Source organism: Malaclemys terrapin, chromosome 9 (genome assembly GCF_027887155.1).
Source record: "Malaclemys terrapin pileata isolate rMalTer1 chromosome 9, rMalTer1.hap1, whole genome shotgun sequence".
Classification (NCBI taxonomy): domain Eukaryota; kingdom Metazoa; phylum Chordata; order Testudines; family Emydidae; genus Malaclemys; species Malaclemys terrapin.
In genome coordinates, this window is record NC_071513.1 from 96,910,779 (window position 1) to 96,930,539 (window position 19,761).

Below are 19,761 nucleotides of genomic sequence, written 5' to 3' on the forward strand. Positions count from 1 at the left end.
TTCCTTACATATGTGTACAGTGCACATTGGGGCCCTGATCCTTGGCTGGTGCTCCTGCAATATAAATAATAATAAAAATGACATAGGAGATTGTTTCAAATTCCTGGGAAGTTTAAGGTTTTGCAAGATTTGAAACATGATTTGTTGTCAGCTCTCCACTCATGCACTCTTCCCCTTCATAGGCCGGGAGCTTGGAGATTGCCTGGGATTCTTTCTCTAGGGAATTCAGGTGTGGCAAGAGCAGGGTCTCCTTCAGGGCTCTCACCAGATTGGCACCTGGTCCCAAAGGAACTTTCCCAGCTGGCATTAGGCAAGCAAGAATGACCAGCTCTTTCCAACATAAAACACTGACAATTTGGCAAGCAGGAACCTGTGAAATCTGTGAAAGGCCAGTGTCCCATGCAGTGGACACTGGTCACGTACCGACAAGTATCAACCTGGTCCTGAAGGGAGGCCAACACTTCTGCAAGGCGATAAGTACCATCATTTATTCATTGATTCTCCTGCTCATGGAGTGTAGTGTGCACATTTTGGATCACCCATCTCTAGAGCCCAGTCTCCTGCCAGTATTGCAGCCTGCCCTGTATTAAGGCTGAGGTAGGCGAGGTCGGAAGCCACAACATCCCTCCAGCATTTGTGAGGCCATCCACAAGGTCTTCTCCATACAGCTTTTATTGGATCAAGTGCATAAAGCTGGTGGGCTTGCATGGACTCCAGCATACAGAGCAAAAGTCCAAGCGTCCTGAGCTCGTGTTGAGTCATTTGGGAAGACATTGGAGGCTGGCTGATCTGACACCTGACATCCTTGTTCAGAATGTGATGAAACCACCATGTATGCTTTCAATTCATCCTCGCTGGTTCATGTTGTTAGTGTCCAGCTGACGCATTTGAATCTCTGTGGTGGCCCAGGTTTCAGAGCCATACAAAAGGATAGAAGCCACTGCTGCTTGATAGATGTGCATCTTAGTCCAAGTTGATATGTAGCGTTGATGCCATAGAGGCTTCCAGAGCATGCATAACACCCATAGCCTTGCTGATGCAATGTGTCATATCAGCAAGGCAACCTCCCTTCTTGGTGACAACAAAGCCAAGATACTCAAATAAGTTAAAAAGAACAGGAGTACTTGTGGCACCTCAGAGACTAACAAATTTATTTGAGCATAAGCTTTTGTGGGCTACAGCCCACTTCATCGGATGCAAATAAGTTAACAGATTCAACTTCTTGTCCATCAGTTACAATGGGTAGGAGTAGAGGTCCACCATCAGCGTGGTCTTTTTCCAATTGACTTGAAGACCAAGGTTACCATTCAAATTAATGCAAAGGGGGGTCCTATTAATCTGCTCCTTCTCCCCTTGAAGTTAATGGCAAAACTCCAAGAGAAGCTGGATCAGACCCTTATACAGATAAGAAACCGTTTTAAAAATCGGAGTCTCATGTAAAACATATAGTTTATTGGGAACACTTGGTATAAAAGTTCTGTAATACATCAGTCTTTCTCATTGTATTTTACACTGCCAGTGCATTCCAGGTCACAGCAGGTTAGTGTTTTTGTCATATCTTGCAATGCTTGCCTTTATGTAAGTGCTGCTAAGAATAAAATTAGCAGTGGGAGCGAAACAGCAGTTGGATGTCTAAATTTAGAAAACTTGATGAATAAATCTATTAACTTCATTGCAGGAGGAGAAAAGAATAGCAACCCTTTGTTTAAAGAAAAAAGTAAAATAAATATAAAATAAGAGCTGATTGCCCCTTTAGTTTCTTGAGGTGGCTGATTTAAAGTCTTCTCATTCCAAGTAGAAATCTAAATATTAGTTGATTGCCTGGTTTGATTCATGGGACCATGACTTAAGAAGACATTTTCCAGACAGATCTAAGAGGTTTTGTTGAAAATATTGTCGAAAGGGTCTCCTTTCAGCATTTATTGGCGGCGGAGAAAAACAAAAGGCTATGTCCTCTTCATAACATGGCATAGCATAAAGCAGGTTCTTCCAGATGTTCTGTGCTAACATGATGCTGGCTTCATTGTACCGCTCACAATAATCACATACCACACCCCAGACGTCAGGCAAGCAATACTGCTCACAGTGTGACAACGACCGGAAGAAGTGAAAAGCTGATTCCTAAAATAATGGTGAAGTGAAATAGCACAGGGAGCTGTGGGTTTTAAGAGAGAGGTTCCAAGCTTATAACACAGGAGACCAATCATTTCCTAAAGTGAAGCAAACCCCAGTGCAGATGGCCTGCATAGGAACATATGCACCACTTAAACCCCATGGTAAGGGCCAAACAGGTATATATACATGGAAGCTCTGATCCAGCAAAGGACTTGAGCACATGCTTAACTTTAAACACATGAGTAATCCCATTGACTTTGGTGGGACTACTCACATGCTTAAAGTTAATTAAGTGTGTGGTTAAGTACTTTGCTGGATGGTGGCCATAAGGCCTTTCTGCCCTGAGGTGATATCCACCTGGAGAAGAGATCACAATTGCATGGATCCTGAGCCAGGCCTGAGGATGGATTTAATTTGTCCCAGTTCTGTAGCCCATCTCCTTCTTCCAGACAAAAAAGGCTGCCTCCTGGTGCCAATAAAGAGGCTCTAAGATGGGAGTCAAAAGTCCAAAAGAACAAAGCGGTGTGACTATAGATCGGTAACACACAAATCCCAAAGCTGCTATTGCAGAACCTTAAAGAAACAGCCCATGACTATGGCAATGAAATCAATAGCCATGGCATGACACTGCTCTTTACTTTGCTTTCAAATAAAAAAAGGGAACCCTGATAGCTGAGCATGTTAAATCCCTGCTGAGCAGGAACAAGACTATGCCGCAAAATGTTTATTTTCTTCCTTTAAGAATATTTGCTCAGCTTTGATTTCCAGTGTTTCCAGTTGCCATATCAACCTGAGAAACTTGCTCTGCAATTGACAACATATTTTTTCAACACAGGATTTTAACACTGGTTGCGTCAGCACAGAGTTTCAATTGCTAATGTTCCTTTTTTTTTTTTTAAAGTGTGTATCTTCCCAGATAGCTCATGTTAGTTTGGGAATATGCCATTCCCTGTTCACTCAATGCTTCTCAGGTTTAAAAATGTCTCCTGAAAGGCAAGACGCAATGGACCAGAATCATCCCAGCCTCAGGAGAGAGGTCAAAACTACAGGCCAAACCCTTAGGTGTCGAAAATCAGCATCACTCCCTTAACATCAGTAGAGCTATACTGATTTAAACCAGCTGGGGTCTGGGCCTATACTCTTACAAGGCAGGCCTGCTGCACCGCAGGAGAGATTCAGCCCTCAGGGAAAGATGCTATCCTTCTTTTGGAAATTCGACCAATCAGAGTCAGCTTCATTCTCTAGAACTCTATATAGGACTCTAGAAGCCTGGCTGAAAGAGGAGATACACTGAATCAATGGCGAGCAGAACCCCTTTTCTTTGAGGTTGTGCTGTCTCCCTTACAGCTCCCCCGATGGAGGGGAGCTTGTAGTCCTCCAGCACTGTTAGAACCTTTGCCTTCAATCCAGTGGACTTTCAGTTGCTACTGGCCTAAACAGCAGTGAATCTGGCGCTGGTGCATGAAATGAGTCTGATAGAGTGAGAGTCTATAATATTTTTCATGGTGATTATACTGGGCTTTTAAAAAGAGAGAGAGGAGAAAAGAAAGGAAAAAACCCTGAATCTCTATCTTTTTAACATGGAGATGCCACCACAGCAGGAAATAATGGATTGCTGTGATGGTGGCTTGCCTGAACGCCTGTAGATTTATGTAACGAGAAATACAATTCTTGCAAAGGACATTGTTAAATCTTTTCAAAATTTCAGCAATAAGCCATTTTATTGCTAATAATATGGCTAGATTCTTCTTTTGAATCTAAGAACATTTGACAAGAGGGGAAAATGGATAGGACTTGAGGCACTGTAATCTATATTTTTCATTTACCTTGCTTGAAGCTTGAACAACACATGTGCCACAAATGATTTGTTTATTACTCGGAGCCCCTAAGGGGACCGGTATCCAGTCTCGGGAGCATAATGGCTATTCAAATGAAAGCTTTAATAGATTGTTGCAGATTTGATATCAATGCAGCAAGAGAAAGAGATATGCAAATGTTCGGAATTAAACAAACTAGCTGCCGCCTTTCACCTCTGGAGCCACGGTTTCAAATCTGGATCACATCATAAGTGAAATGAGTTTGTTGGCCTCAGTCCAGGTCTCTGGGGAAGATTTTTTTTTTTTCCTGTCTCACAACAACATTGCCCGGTTTGAGATGTTTGGCCTCTAACTGGCATTTGTGGCTGAGGAGAGCGCAGGGGTGATTCAGGTCAGGATCAAGGTATAGCAGGGGAAACAGCTGCAGTCCAGGTCTGCTTGTAACAGGGTTGGCTACCACCCAAGTGCCGCCTCATGGCCAGAGGTAGCTCTGCAGCACTCCCCTCCTGTTGTCTCCTTCACAGCGTTCCTTAACCAAACTCATGATAGTTCAAAGGAAATTAAAACATTCCCGTCCTGTGGTCCAATTTATTCACTCTTTAAGTACACACTGGCCCTCTAGCCCCCAACCCACTTCAATCTCTCTCTCCTGTTAGTTGGGGGGTTCCCAGCCCTCTTTCCCAGAGTTAGGCACAGTTAAAAGCCTCTGCGAAAGCTAATCTTGCTGCTGCAGATCTCTGCCTCCAGAGCATCCCCCCACCTTACTGCAGCCACCTGCTGCCCTTTATAGGGAAGTTCCTGATCCCACTCAGGTGGGGCGCATCCTGTAATGAGGGTTGGTTTAACCCCAGCCCATGGGACAAGCCACCCTGTTACTCTGCCCTATGCCTAGCTTAAATCAGGGCTAGTAATCTCACCCTTAAATTCTGTATAGATTTTTATACCACACTCATCACCATAGCATCTGAGCAACTTCCAGTAGTGTATTAAGAAACATGACCACACAACAATCACATGTTGGTCTCTTAACCTCTTCCCAGAGGGAGACGTGTATGCAGTGGAGTGTCGTGCTTTGGCAGGGTTTTTATTTAACTACACATGTTGCTCCGTGTTTATGTTACAGAAGGCAAAGTCAAAGAAATGTGTCTTGCACTTGGAGTGAAAGGGGATGAGGTTTGAGCTGGTCCTGCTACTGAAGCATAGAAATTAAAGATGGAAAAGGCGCTATTCACAAAGATCCCAACGGCCCCTCTATGTTGTGTTAACCGTTGTTGCAGGAGGATCCAGTTATACATTTGGAGAAAGTCGAGCAGAGCTGTAGCTTAATTTGGGGACACAGTTTAAACATGGTTCCATCCCATCTACACTGCAAGACCATGTTGAGGGATTGCCTTGTTGTTACCAGGGTCCCCGTGGTACAATCTGCCTAGAATCCTGGCCCCAAATCCACCTCAAGAAATGCTCGTATAACACCCTTGTCCACCCTACAATTGAAACTCTGCCAGCAACAACTGAAAACATGAAACACTGGGGAAAAATAATAATTATACATAAAAAAAAAACCCTGTAAAAGTTTTCAATGTCTTCTAGGTTCTTGTAAAACTGCTATTATCTTGTCCAACCCCCATAGCTTTTTATGCAATTATCAATTATGTCGGGTGGATTTCAAACTGAATCTGAAACACAGAGGCCACATTTCAGGAAAGAATGCTCAATATGGAGACGCACTCCTCTTAGCAGTACTTTTATTTGTTATTTGCCCAAAATGGAGCATAAAAATAAGACAATGGAAAAGGTTACAGAGAAGGATGGTCCTGTGGTTAAACCACTGGGTTGAGATTCAGAAGATGTAAATTCAGTTCCTGACTCTGCTGCAAACTTCCTGTGTGAACGTGGGCAAATCGCTTTAATCTCATCATACCTCACTTCCATATCTGCAAAATGAGGATAATGGTAGTCCTGATGTCTGTCGTGTCTACTTGGATTGCAAACTCCTTGGGGCAGGCAGTGTCTCTAACTATGTATTATTAGGAGTATAACGATGGAGCCTAAGGGTCTGTCTGTACTGAATTGTAAACCTGGGTCTGTTGGGTACTGAATTGTAAACCTGGGTCTGTTGGACCTGAGCTGTGGATTCAGTGGGTAGGTCACACAGCAAGCAGAAATCCTTAGAGTGAACCTGGCAGAGAGTCTCAAGCCCATGTCTATAGACTCAGGCTTAGAGAGCTTGCATCAGGGCAGTAAAAATAGCTGTGTAGACATCTCAGGTGCCAGACTCTGTGTGCTTTTTAGTAAGTTTGATTCTTTTCAACCCTCATTGGGCCTTAGGATGTTTTTCCAGAAAGTTATCTTGCCTAAACTTTAATATGGCTAGCCGTTGATTTTAGAAACAAGTAAGGAGATGCCAGTAGATTTATAGGAAGCAAGAGTAGCAGCCATTCATAAAAATATTTGAAATATTATACAGAATGGGTCTCAACCCCTATGGCTTGGGGTGATGACGTTTTGGTGCTATTGCTGTAGAATAATATGGTATTTGTAAATGGAAAGATGAGTGGATGCGTTACTACTATTTGGTCCACACTTTTCAGTGAGACTGAAAGCACTGACCACTCCATGACCTGTCCTAAAAAGTAGAGCTGGTTGGGAATTTCCCAACGAAGTGTCGTTTCGCTGAAAAATGTTGATTTGTAGAAACTGAAATTGTTTGAGACAGAGGGCTGGTTTCAGCGAATCTCCCGATTCTAAAAAAAATCAATTTTTTTTAAATTGTCAAAACGTCCCAATATGATAGTTTTGAAACAAAAAGTTTTGTGTGTATATTAAATGATTCTTTGTTTTGAAATTTTAATTTATTCTAAAAAGGTTTTTTTTCTAAACCATCAAAATTGTTTCAAAATTATCAAAATGAAATGTGGTGTTTGAGCCAATTTCAAAAATCTTTCAAATTATTCATTTGTGAGAATTTTCAAGATTGACTTTTTGTCTGTTTCAGGATGGGAAATTTTTTTTGAAAAGTTTCATGGGTTGGGAAAGCCATTTGCCATCTGGCTCTACTCAGAAGAGACCAAGAAAATTTTTTTGTTCTCTTCTTGGTCCCACTTAAGTACGGCCATGCTGGGTCAGACCAATTGTCCATCTAGCCTAGTACCCTGTCTTCTGACAGAGGCCAGCAGCAGATGCTTCAAAGGAAATGAACAGGATGGCAACTATAAAGCAATCCATCCTTTATTCTCAAGTCCTAGCTTCTGGCAGTCAGAGGTTTAGGGACACCCCAAGTGTGAGGTTTCATCCCCGACCATCTTGGCTAATAGCCATTAAGGGACTTATACTCCATGAATTTATCTAATTTTTTTCTGAACCTAGTTATTCTTTTGGCCTTCACAACATCCCCTGGTAACAAGTTCCACAGGTTGACAGTGCATTGTGTGAAGAGGTACTTCCTTCTGTTTGTTTTAAAACTACTGCCTATTAATTTCATTGGGTGACCCCCTGTTCTTGCTTTATGTGAAAGGGTAACACTTCCCTATGCACTTTCTCCACATCATTCATGATTTTATAGACTTCTATCATATCCCCCTTAGTTGTCTCTTTTCTAAGATGAACAGTCCAAGTCTTTTTAATCTCTTCTCATATGGAAACTGTTCCATATCCCTCATCATTTTTGTTGACCTTCTGTATCAATACTGTAGATCTTTTTTTGAGATGGGACGACCAGAACTGCATGTAGTGTGCAAGGTGTGGACATACCATGGATTTATATAGTGGCATTCTGACATTTTCTGTCTCATTCTCTATCCCTTTCCTAATGGTTCCTAACATCCTGTTCGCTTTTTTGATTGCTGCTGCTTTCATACCAATGCCGTTTTCTTCATGCTGCTTTCCACGACCAACTCTGAGCCAGACTCTCAGGTTTGTGTGAATAGCAAGTCTTTTTTTTTTCTTTTTTAAAAAAAAACCAAAATGTTTCCTGAGTATAGAAGGGTGTCTGATCACAAACAGCTTTTAAAATTATTTTGGTAAATAGTTTGAAACCAGACCACGAAGTCTCTCGTAACTGTAGGCTTGTCCTAATTTGGTTTGTCACTGGCAGCCCATTTTCATTTTCTTCCCCAACCCTCGCACCCCCTCCCCCCAGAGCAAAACATTGCATGTTACTTTTGAATCAGGGTTTGTAGGAAGTTGCTACATCGAACAAGATCCATAAGTAAACAGCGACACCTTGTGGACCAACTGTATCAGCTTTTCCAAAATATGGAAAAGGCTTGTTGACATATTCCTATACACCTCTACCCCGATATAACACGACCCGATATAACACGAATTCGGATATAACGCGGTAAAGCAGTGCTCCGGGGGGCGGGGCTGCGCACTCCAGTGGATCAAAGCAAGTTCGATATAACACGGTTTCACCTATAACGCCGTAAGATTTTTTGGCTCCCGAGGACAGCGTTCTATTGAGGTAGAGGTGTACTTTACCCTCTGTCCTAGAAAAATCAAATTTCAAATGGAATGAATTAAATGTGCCATATGTTGTGGTTCGTGGTAGTATCAAGAAAGAGTCTTATTTCCAAATTTCTGCAAAAGTAAAGGTGCCCAAAGCAGTGGCCAATACAGATAGAGGATCTGGAGTATTCTAAGCTCCGGGCATGGACACAGCTCCAAATAATGTCAGTGGAGATAATGAGGGGAGAATAGACTCTCAGTTGCAACACCTGGAATTCAAAAGGTAAAGAAGCAAAACATGACATGCTATAGAAATGCTCATCACAGGACTTGCTGGGAATTAGCGGATGCTCACATAAACAAAGGCTCAGTACTATATCCATCAAAATGAACTGAGGGATAGCTCAGTGGTTTGAGCATTGGCCTGCTAAACCCAGAGTTGAGTTCAATCCTTGAGGGGGCCATTTAGGGATCTGGGGCAAAAATCTGTCTGGGGATTGGTTTTGCTTTGAGCAGGGGGTTGGACTAGATGACCTCCTGAGGGAGGTCCCTTCTAACCCTGATATTCTATGATCCATTAGTACAGTTCTGCCTGTAAAGAGTGCAGAAGTTCACGAGGACTTCCATACAAGTAATAGTATGTGCACATCTCTCACCAAGTCAGGTTAAAATGAATGACTAGCTCTGGTCAACTGATATGTTGAGAAGAATATTTGTTACAAATCTGGCCCTTTATCCTGTATATGCACCCATACTAAGCTGAGCATTCACCATCCAGAATGAACAAACTACGTTCATCTCATGCTACCATTCATTTCTTCTCTTTGCTCTGCGTGATAAGTATTGTTTCTGCTCCCTGACTGAAACCTTTCAAGCCAGCGACGATGGCATAACAGACTCTAGCGTTTTTGTGGAGGGAATAATTATTTGTGCTGAAATTCACGAAGCTTGCATGATTCTCAGACTTCGTCAGTTATATCGAGTGGCTGTCCAGATACTCGCACACTAATAATAGGACCTTACAAGTCACGGCAAACTGAATTTGGTGCTCTTGCACAAAACTATTTGTGAACTAGGGTTTCTTTCATGTTCAGCCAGCTCTCCTAAACCCTCACTTTAACGCAGGCTAGAGCTGCAAAGCTCCAAACCCAACCTGCCTCAGTGAGAGAAATGGACGTAATGGTTACTTCTATGGAAATCCTTGTGAAACTTCTGCACTCTTTGCAGGCAGAACTACAGTAATGGGTGGTAGGTTCGTATTGACCCATCTAAAATTGAGCCCTTGTTTATGTGAGCATCAGTTAATGCCCAGCAAATCCCTTGATGATCATTTCTATCGCACTTCATGTTTTGTTTCTTCTATGGAAGCTCCTTTGAGGATCATGCCCATAGTTTGTCAATGGTGCTGTAGGAGTCTGATTCCAGCATCAGTAATGCTGGTTTGACAAAGGTCTAAGTGTGACTTCAACAGATTGACTCCTGATTTACATACACAAGGATAACCGAGAGAAGAATCGGGGCCTGTGTTTCTGCCAGTCAGAGTTCTTGCAAAATGTCCGTTTTTAAACTTACGTATTTATTATTTATTTGCATTGTGCATCACGGCAAAGGAGAGCTTTATGGGAGGATTTGAAGGTGGACAGTGAGGTGTCTCTGTAGGTGTTTACAGGGAGCTTAAAGTGAGCGATGAAGGCTGGCATCATTGGCCAATCAGAGGCAGGAGGCAAGATCATGATTGCCTCTGCGAGATGATAGGTTGCATGGGGATAGACTGTGAAGGGCCTTGAAAGTAAAGCCAGGTAGTTTCTGTTCGATGGGATGGAGAAGAGGGAGCTGGTGAAGAAGTGCAAAGAAAAGTGTAACATGGTCAAAACAACAAGCTAGGGATCTTTGCAGCAGCATTTGGGATAGATATGCGCAAGGCAAGATGGGATTTGTCAAGGCCAGAGAAGGGGATGTTGATATTGTGACAGACTGACAATATCCTGGACAAGCCTTATGGCATTAAGATAAACTTTACTGAGTTAAGTTAAACCTTATTGAACTGGGTTTAATACCTTTGGGGTCCATTGTATTTTAAAAAATGCGGTTGTCTGTTGTGGCATTTTATGTAACTCCTCTAGTAGGTGGGGGATGGTAATGTACTTCCTCTGTTATCAGCCCCGTGAAGCCCAGGAGAGGTGCGCATATACTAGTTCCCATGGGTAGCGGGTATCCATAGGCCAGGGAAGGCTATGCCTCCCCAAACAGCCAGGCGTGGCCCTGCCCAAGTTCTGCCCTGAGGCCCCATTCCTGCATCCCGCTCTTCCCCTGTGGCCCCGTCCACACTGCTCGTCTTCCCATTCTTGCTCAGCCTCTCCCCTGAAGCAGGTGGGGGCTGGGGCTGGGATGAGGCTAGGGTGGGCCAGCCAGCAGCTCAGGACTCAGGGCGGCTGGTGGGTTGGTGCTCAGGCCAGCTGGCCGGGACTTGGGGCGGGTTGGCCGGGAACCTGGGCTTGCTGGTGGGCCAAGATTCGTGGTGGCCAGTGGGCGAGGACTTGGGGCAGCTGGAGCTGGGCTCCTCTGGGCACAGTGGGGGACTCGGGGTTCTGGTGGGGGAAGGAGTGCAGGAGGGGCAGGGTAAGGTGGGGCCTCCGGTGGAAGGGGTGGGGCTGGGGCTAGCTTCTGCGAACAGGGGTTCACGCACTGCCCATGCTAGTTCCAATTGGATTCTCCAGGGACCAACAGACAAAGAAAGGAGTTTTGGATAAACAGCCTGATTTTACACAGGCTCAGGGCCTTCTTCCTGATTCAGCCGAGGTATTAGCACCCCTGGTTTGCAGAAGGCCCCAATCCTTAGGGAAGGGTTGGAAGAACTGAGCCTATGGAGGCCCCATAATACTGGATGCTTGTTCTGAGGTGAAGCTGCAATGAACTTGAAATCACAAGGAAACCCCTTGGGTTGGGTGTTGGAGGCCTGCTCCTGCCAGAGCCCCACATGAAGGTTGGGGTGATCTCTGGTTCTTTTATTATTTTTAATGTGTTTTCTCTGTAATGCTTTTACCTTAAGAATAAAATAGCCTTGCGTAAAAGATCTGCATGGTAACTATAACTGTGGGCAATCATGCTATTAACCATCCCTGAAGAGCAGGCAAGCAGGCAGGCCTGCTTGGGCAGCCTGTCTCTGCCGGGAATAACACAGTGAAGGCAGGGAACTGTGCAGCCTGGAGGTACTTCAGTCAGAAGAGAGTGAGATGCAGGTCTCTACCCAAGAAAGGCAGCAGCCCGGGGAGCTGGAAGCCTGAGAGTGGGTGCCCTTGGTGAACCACTGAGCTGAAATACAGGTGCAGTTGCCCTGAAGTGTGACAGATATTGCAGGAGTCAATGTTCTATTAGTCAACTCGATATTATCTAGTCTTTGAATTTCAGGGATTTTTTCTTCACTGTTGTTTTTAAGAATGAAAAGCTATTTTCAAAATGAAGAATATTCTGAGATTTGATTGGTAAGGCATTATTTTTACTGGTAAGCTGATTCAAGGCCTCTGATATTTTTCTTTCCAGCTATCAAACAGAGGTGTCCCTCACTAAACCAAACCAAACCAAAAAATCATGTGAGGCCTTATTGCCTGTCAAAAGCCAAATGGAACTCTATATGTAAGTAGCCTAGGGTGACTTCACACTGCAAGTTGGGACACTTTCTCATTTGAATATGGTTGTGTTTGCAAAACAAACACTTGTGTAACAGAATCTACCCTATATTTAATGCAGGCTTTCATTGAGCTATTTTATATTTCTTTTTCAAACATACTTTTGGACAATTCTCCAGTTATCATGGAATAGTCACTGGAAGGGACTTTAAGGTGCCACTGGACTCCTCGTTGTTTTTGTGGCTACAGACTAACCCAGCTACCCCTCTGTCACTGGAAGGCAGTATTTCCTAGTGGCTAGTACCTGGGGTAAGGATACTATTTCTGGCTGTGCCAAGGGCTCACTGCATAACCTTGAGCAAATTCCTTAACTGCTCTGTTTATCTGTCTGTAACATGGGTTTAAAAATACTTACCTAATGGAGGTGTTAGAGAGACAATGTCTCTCTTACCAACAGAAGTTGGTCTTACAAAAGATATTACATCACCCACCTTGTCGCTCCAATATCCTGGGACCAAGATGGCTACAACACGGCAAACAATAATGGGGATATTGTAATACATAGGTAATAGTTGAAGGATCAGAGATCCTTGGGGGAAAGGTGCTATAGAAGAGAACAGTATTCTTATTACTAAATTGAACATTTTTCCCTCCTCCCAAAACGCGTGAATTTACCGTAAATTACACAGCTACAGGGGCAGGTTATCTTCTCACTCAGACGGATGTAAATGAGAAGGAACTTTTTTAAAGTCAGTGGAGTTACAATAGTGTAAAAAAAGAATATGCGAGCTTAGAATCAGGCCCATCCGTTCATACTGTTCACGTCAACTTTTAATGAAAGTTAATGAAAATGGGTGGAAAAACAGGAATGTATCACAGATTTTTTGGGGAATTTTTTAAACTTAGAAATAAGATGTCTGGACTGACAATCCTGCAAGAAAAAGATAATCCCTACAAACCCCAATATTAGTCCCATTAGCCTGTCTATCTATTTAATAGAAATTCAACTCCCCTGCGGAATCATTTTTCAACTTCTTTCCATGGACACCTATAATATTGTAGAGACCCTATTTAAAAAAAAAAATAGCCCCACTAAATATTCACCTCATTGACAAAATACCAATTTAATTCAACAGAATCGTAATTAAGCTAGTTTGGAGGTTGAGGAGGGCTGGCATATCCCCTTAACTGTGGGTAATGAAAGCCCAAAATAGACTCGGGCAGCTTAACATTCATGACTTGGAATCCTGCCCTTAACAAACGTATTGGATGTTCTTACATGGCCTCCTGGCTGCTTATGCTCATATATCCATGTGCTTTGATGGCATCGTGCCCAATCACAAGGTGGCATGCCAGTTTCGCTGGGGGCATAGGTACCACACAAAGAGGTGGGGTTTGCTGGGCAACCTGCCTAATGCTGGAAGGGGCATCGCTTATGTGTGAAATTCCCTTCCATTGTGATAGCAGCGCCACACTGGTGCCACAAAGCCCCTCAGACTTATTAATACACTTGTGGGCCAATAGGCCGATGGTAGAAGACAAGTTGCTCCTGGGTAAGCATGGCTGCCAAATAGACAAATTATATAGCTGCAGGTACCTATTACAGCCAGGGATAGGGTGTAGAAATGTATAATTGCATTTGAGTCCATCCCTCAGATAGTCCAGGTGTATGAAGATCCTGCACAGACAGAAGGTTCAGGGGACAAGCTGAGTCACAAATGGCTCCGTTTCCTCGCATGCAATCCTGATGCCGAGGGGCTCATTGGAACTTTTCCATCCCAACTTCTTTTTTTGACTAAACTAAAGTTTTGGGGGAAAGTGTCCCTAGCTTTCCTCAGAAAAATCTCCTCCTGTTTTTCATTGGCATATCAGAAATCAAATCGTTTTCAATTATCGGCTGAAAATGTTTGGGTTTCAGATGAATATTTACAGATATTGGTGGTCAAAGAGCATACATTTTCCAGTTTGGGGGGTTTTTTCAACAAAAAGGCTGACTTTTCCAATGAAATTTTTGGTACAAATGAAGAAAATTAATTTTCATCTAAATTGACTGGGGGAAAATAACCCTTTTTGAGCTAGCTCTGCTACTAACATTCATGGAGTTGTACAGATGTACTGGGGGCAGAAATCATCCTAAAGAGTGAGCCCAAAAGCAGAGCAGTGCACTGACCCTGAGAAATGGGGAATTGCTAAGGGCTAGACTCTGCCTTTTAGGGCAAATTGCTTGGTAAAGGTCATCACTGTCCCCAGGGGAGCTTTCTGAGCCAGTCTCAGAAAGGCAGAGCACCTCCTGTAGTTCTCTAATTGCACAGGAGGGAACACAATTTTTGATACCCCTTTAAGGGATATAGCTTACTCCCTCCCCTAAAGAGATGGCGCCATGGCTCTTTCTACTTCCTACCCCTCCTCAGATGGTCATGTTTGTTCTGTACTCTGTTCTGTCTTCCAGATCATTAATGATTATGTTAAATACACTGCAGTCCTCGTTCCCAGTCCACTGCTCTATCCATTAGACCACAGTACCTCATCTGGTGATTTGCAATGCCTACTGTGCATGAGGCAAACATAAAAAAGCATAAGGAGTAAGCCTTAGGTGACGCTCAAGAGACAGCCGAATCACCTAGCTCCTGATCAGTATTATAGCGATGACTGAGGTAGATAAACACAGCTGGCTTGTTGCATAAACCTCTGGGTCAGATCTTCAACTTGTGTAAATTAGTGTAGCTCCCCTGAAGTGAACAGAGCTCTGCTGATTTACACCAGGTGAAAATATGGCCCTCTGAGTGGAGATGCCTGATAGGAAGAGAATAACCAAAGAATAGGCAAAACTAAGAAATGTGTTTGTCAGTAGGCAAGATCTGCTGCTGTTGACCCTTTTGCCGTTAACTCTGTCTGGGTTATGGCTCTGAATGTGGTAGTAACCAAAAGCCTTTAGTAAGTGATGGTTGCTAGGTAACCAGGGAGGCTGGACCAATGGGTTGCTATTTCCCCAGAGTGGGAAATGAGAATCCCCCTTACCTGTGCCAATAGGTCCAAGCTGCTGCGGAGGGGGATGCGAGCGAAGGTCAAAGGAGAAGTGGTAAGAGTGGAATGGAGTGTGTGGGATCACTTGTAATAAGAGAACAACAAAATAGGTCTCTAGGAGAGAGGAAGGGGACATGATGGTGTGTGTTTTCTGTGCACTAGGCTGCTGACTGAACACAAAATGGCAGCTGTCTGTGCATCGGTCATTTCTTCATTCTCCAAGGGTGCAGTAAAATAGTGTGACCAGATGTCCCGATTTTATTGGGACAGTCCTGATATTTGGGGCTTAGGCTTATATTGGTACCTATTATCCCTCACCCTCATCCCAATTTTTCACACTTGCTATCTGGTCACCCTAAGTACGTAGAAAAACAAGTCACAACAGATACAAACTACTTACAGCACATCTTTCATGCCTCTTCATTTGGTAAAAAGTGATGGCACTCCTGAGGCCTGTGAATCAAACCGAACAACAAGGAAAATTTCAGAAAATAAACAATTGTCAGAGTCACAGAAGACACACCTTTTATTTTTTTGACCAGCATGTGTTTTATTTAACAGGAAAAAAAAGGAAAAAAAGGCTCTGCAGTTGCCGGGGGGGGTATTTATAATCAAAGTACTAATGAACTTGTCGCGGAAGAATGGGTCTGTTTTCTATTATTTAAAAAAACCCACTTTTCCAAGGCTAATAGTGAGTAAGGCCCCTGATGGCTCCAGGGAGTGAGAATGGAGGGATGAAGCTGTGAGGGATATGCACACTGAGGGGGTACAGAGCCCTTCGTGCTCCACTCCAGGTCACTGGTTTGAATTTGTCCCTGCTTGTCATGGAACAAGCTTTTCCCTTCTTGGTCTCCAGTTCATATCCCGCCCCAAGGCTCGATCACTGCCTTCAACTCTGTGAGTTGGGGGCTGGAAAAAAGCTTGGCAAGGTTTCCTTCCTGGAGATGGACTCATAGCATTCTGTCAGTGGACAAGTTTGCCTCCTCAGCCTGCCACCACTTCCCCAAGGACAAACAGAGGCTTCTGTGCCTCTGTACTGGCCCTGTGTTTCCCTCCTCCCGACCTCCTGAGTAGAGTGGTTGCAATGCATCCACTCTGATGTAGGCGGCTGCCCTGAACCTGCGAAGGAATTGAAGGGGCTTCAGCATAGTCAATGCAGCTTCAGGCTACATGTTCCCTGTGAGGCTTGGGTTAAGAAGATGATGCACGTGTCTCAGGCCCCTAACTGCCTGCTGTCAGCGTGACTGTTTTTGTAGGATCCCAGGCCTGTGGAACTCCCTTCACAGAGGTTTGGGGACAATGCACTGAAGTCTGTCTCACTCCCAAAACTCCTGTTGCATTGCCAAGGGCAGATCCTCATGTGGATAGATCTCTCCACATACTGATCTTAGGGGTTCAGATTCAGTAGCTGTTTAGTGGCCTCTGTGAAATGGGTGAGAGGATCTCAATCCACTTTGTCAAAAAGAGGTCTCCACATCACAAATCACTGCTACAGCTGGGCGGTGGCATGAAGTTGTCAGGCACCAATCTACCTAGAGGTGGACCCATGTAGAGTCACACTAATGAGGCTGGAATAGCTTCCTCTGCTTCTGCCTGTTCTATAGATAAAATAGGACTCAATCTCCAGTCCTGTCGAGCACCTTTCCCCACACCAAATTCACTATATATAGATTGATAGATAGTGGATATTCTTGTTCATGTTCTATAGGTAACATTAAACGGGATGTTTTAAGCCAAGCATATTTTGCTGGGTCCTGGAAATGTTAGACACAGGGCCCTGTGGTGGGCAAAGTATGTGATTGCCATCGAACTAGGCAGTCATGCTCTCCTTGTCTTAGATTTCTTTATATGAGACAGAGGCTGATTCACAAAAGGAAATGCTGAGGCCACACAGGTTGCCAACTCTCTAGTCTAACCGGTGTAATGATTGAGGTTTTGCTGGGGAGCAGCAGTTAAAGAAAAAATAACAGAACGTGAGTCACATTCATCCCTGGTGCAGCTCCACCAATTTCAATGGCGCTAAACCCATGACGAATCTGGCCCCGTGTTTGTCCCTCGTAAAATAAAGGAAGATCCCTCCTGCAGCAGAATCAATTGGAAAAGGGAGAGAGGGAAAAAAAATGTGCTTCCTTCTAACCCACATTAAAAATAATCATTTTTAGTTGCACAATGGGGACAGATAAAACCAATTCTACTAGATACCACCGTACAATCTCCACAGCATGTCATGAAAAACAAATGGGCAAATCCCAGGCATTTCTTTCATCTCTGCTCATTTATATATAATACAGGGGAAGTGAGGAGGGCATAAATTGTGTGTGTGTGTTTTTCCTAAGTTGATCATGTCACCAAGGTGAGCACTGAAAAGCTTTAGTGTGGATTTTATACATGGACAAAATGATTAGGAATTAAAGTTTTTATTTGTCAGGTTGATTTAGACCAGTTGGCTAGAAATAATAATATAAAAAAAAATAAAAAAAAAAGACTGCCAGGGTTTTCTCTAGTGTGCAGTGTTTTCTGTGTCAGCCGTTTCTTCCCATTTGGCAGGTTGGTTGTGTATGTGAGCACTACTGGAATGCTGAAATACCACCTGAGGGAGAAAATTGCTAATCACTAAAAATGACTAATCATTCTCTCACGCTAAACAAATCCTGCTGAGAGGTTTTTAGTTACACAGGGTTGCTGCCCCCCAGCTAATGATACAGACATGCAAAAGGGACCATATCACATCCTAAAATTCATTAGCCGAGGCATTTTCGCATGATACGTTCTAAGTCTGTGTGCAAAACAAAGGTACAAAAGACTGAAAAATCTTCGAATGCACAGCACCGGTGCTCTCTGACAGAAACGGCAGGGAAAGGAATTTAGACAGCTATGTAATATTCTCTTAATATTACATATTGCCAACAGTCCCCAACTGACACTGTGACCCTGTTGTGCCAGGTGCTGTATAATACCATAGTAATTGTGGACCCTTCAAAGAGTTTGCAATCTAAATAGACAAGAGGGATAAAGGGTGGAAGAAAGGAAAGTATTATTTCATAGAGAGTGGCCTGTGGCACAGAGATTAAGTAATTTGCCCAAGGTCACACAGAGAGCAGAGCTGGGAATTTAACCCAGATCTTCTGAGTCCAGTACCATCCTTCCTCTCGCTCCTCTATTACTCCCTTTCCCTGCCATATACATTTCTTATCCCTAACAATGACATTTTTAATGACATCCCTGGGGATATGGAGCCTTCTCTTTCCCCACTGTATTTTAACAAAGCCATTCTCATGTAAGCCTTCTAGTTGTCACTATGCAACATACCTTGCCCACTCAACCGTCCACTAGCAGCAGGCCTGAAATCCCAACCCTGCTGCTCCAAAATCACTAGTCCCACTAGAATTATAGGAGGGGGACCACTGTGGTTTACAAATTAGAGGATGTGCAGACTAGGAGAATGTGTACCGGTGAGATGCTACTATAGTGGTCATAAAAAATATATTGTACTAATGTGCAATTAATAAATATGGCAAACATATTTCATCAGCAAGACTAACCCATTCTACAGCAGTTGAAGGCGAATAAAAAGAGGCTTTTAATCTGCCAACACCTAGCTTCAGTGCTCTGTATTTCCCCTGCAGCAGCTGATGTAGCAAACGTCTAAAACAGGGCAGACTGCTGCACACCCAGCGTTCCAGACACTCTTCTAGACATTGACTCTAGAAGAGGAATCAGGGTGCTGTGAGATAGGGTGATTGACAGCTGAGAGCAAAAGGGCCATGCATTTAGTGGGGAAATGTTGAGGTCACGTGTACTCTCTGGCACAGTTCCAAAGGTGCACACCCTCCGCTGTTTGTGTCCAGCTCTTGTCTTACACTTAGCTTGTAATCTCTTTGGGACAGGGACCATCTTATTGTTATGTGAGTGCACAGCGCGTCTCACAATGGGGTCCTACTCCATGACTAGGGCTCCTAGGTGCTGTGGTAATATAAATCAATAATAATCATTAATAATAATGTCTAAATACATCAGTCTCGCTGGTTCAGAAATCTGGGGGATTTTAGGCATTTCTCCCACAACTGGCAGGCCTAGCTGAATTTAAATGTGCGCCTTAAGGTGGATTTAAAAAAAAAATAGCTATACAGTTTTGCTTGCTTAATTCTACTTTGGGCCTCTGAGAGCCATTAGAGAACTTCTGATCAGTGAAACTTGGGCATGTTTTGTTTTCCTCCTTTAAGCTTCTTTGGGAGCCTGTTTGAGCTTCAGATTCCACAGCCAGTGCTGCGAGGCTGGGATTTCCTGGGGCTCAACTGCTATGCAACAGATGCACAGGTGTGTTCTGATAACACATCAGCATTCTTGTTTTTCACTTAAGCAGAAAGAAAACAAAAAGGTAGCAGATTAAGTCATATACAGGCACTAACAGACGAAAGAGAGAGAGAGGTTTGAAAGTACATTTGGCCAACATAGGAGGTCCATGATATCCTCCCAGAAGCCACTTTTTTTTTTTTTTGACAACCGTGACAGGAAATTTTACCACCAGCCTTTCTGAAACCTACAGTCAGGTTGGAGATTATCATCAAATTGTAGCAAAGTGCCTGAGGAGACACAATAGCCTGGCCTTTAGTCAGTCACCATCAATTCTACGTGACACCGTTATGATAGCGCCACCTGCTGAGCGGGCTGTTGGGTTTGGGTTGGTTTTTTTTAAGGAATTTCATGTGATTTGATTCTTTGAGCCAAATATA

The 19,761-nt window shown here is 43.6% G+C and overlaps 1 long non-coding RNA gene across 1 annotated transcript in view; it reads right to left on the minus strand.

Annotated features, from left to right (window-relative positions):
- The window catches only part of LOC128842805 (uncharacterized), a 102,201-nt gene that overhangs the window by 11,636 nt on the left and 70,804 nt on the right, over positions 1–19,761 (minus strand). The window contains exon 2 of the long non-coding RNA XR_008446123.1: positions 15,429–15,481. This is a non-coding gene — a long non-coding RNA (uncharacterized LOC128842805). The remainder of the gene's footprint in view (positions 1–15,428; positions 15,482–19,761) is intronic.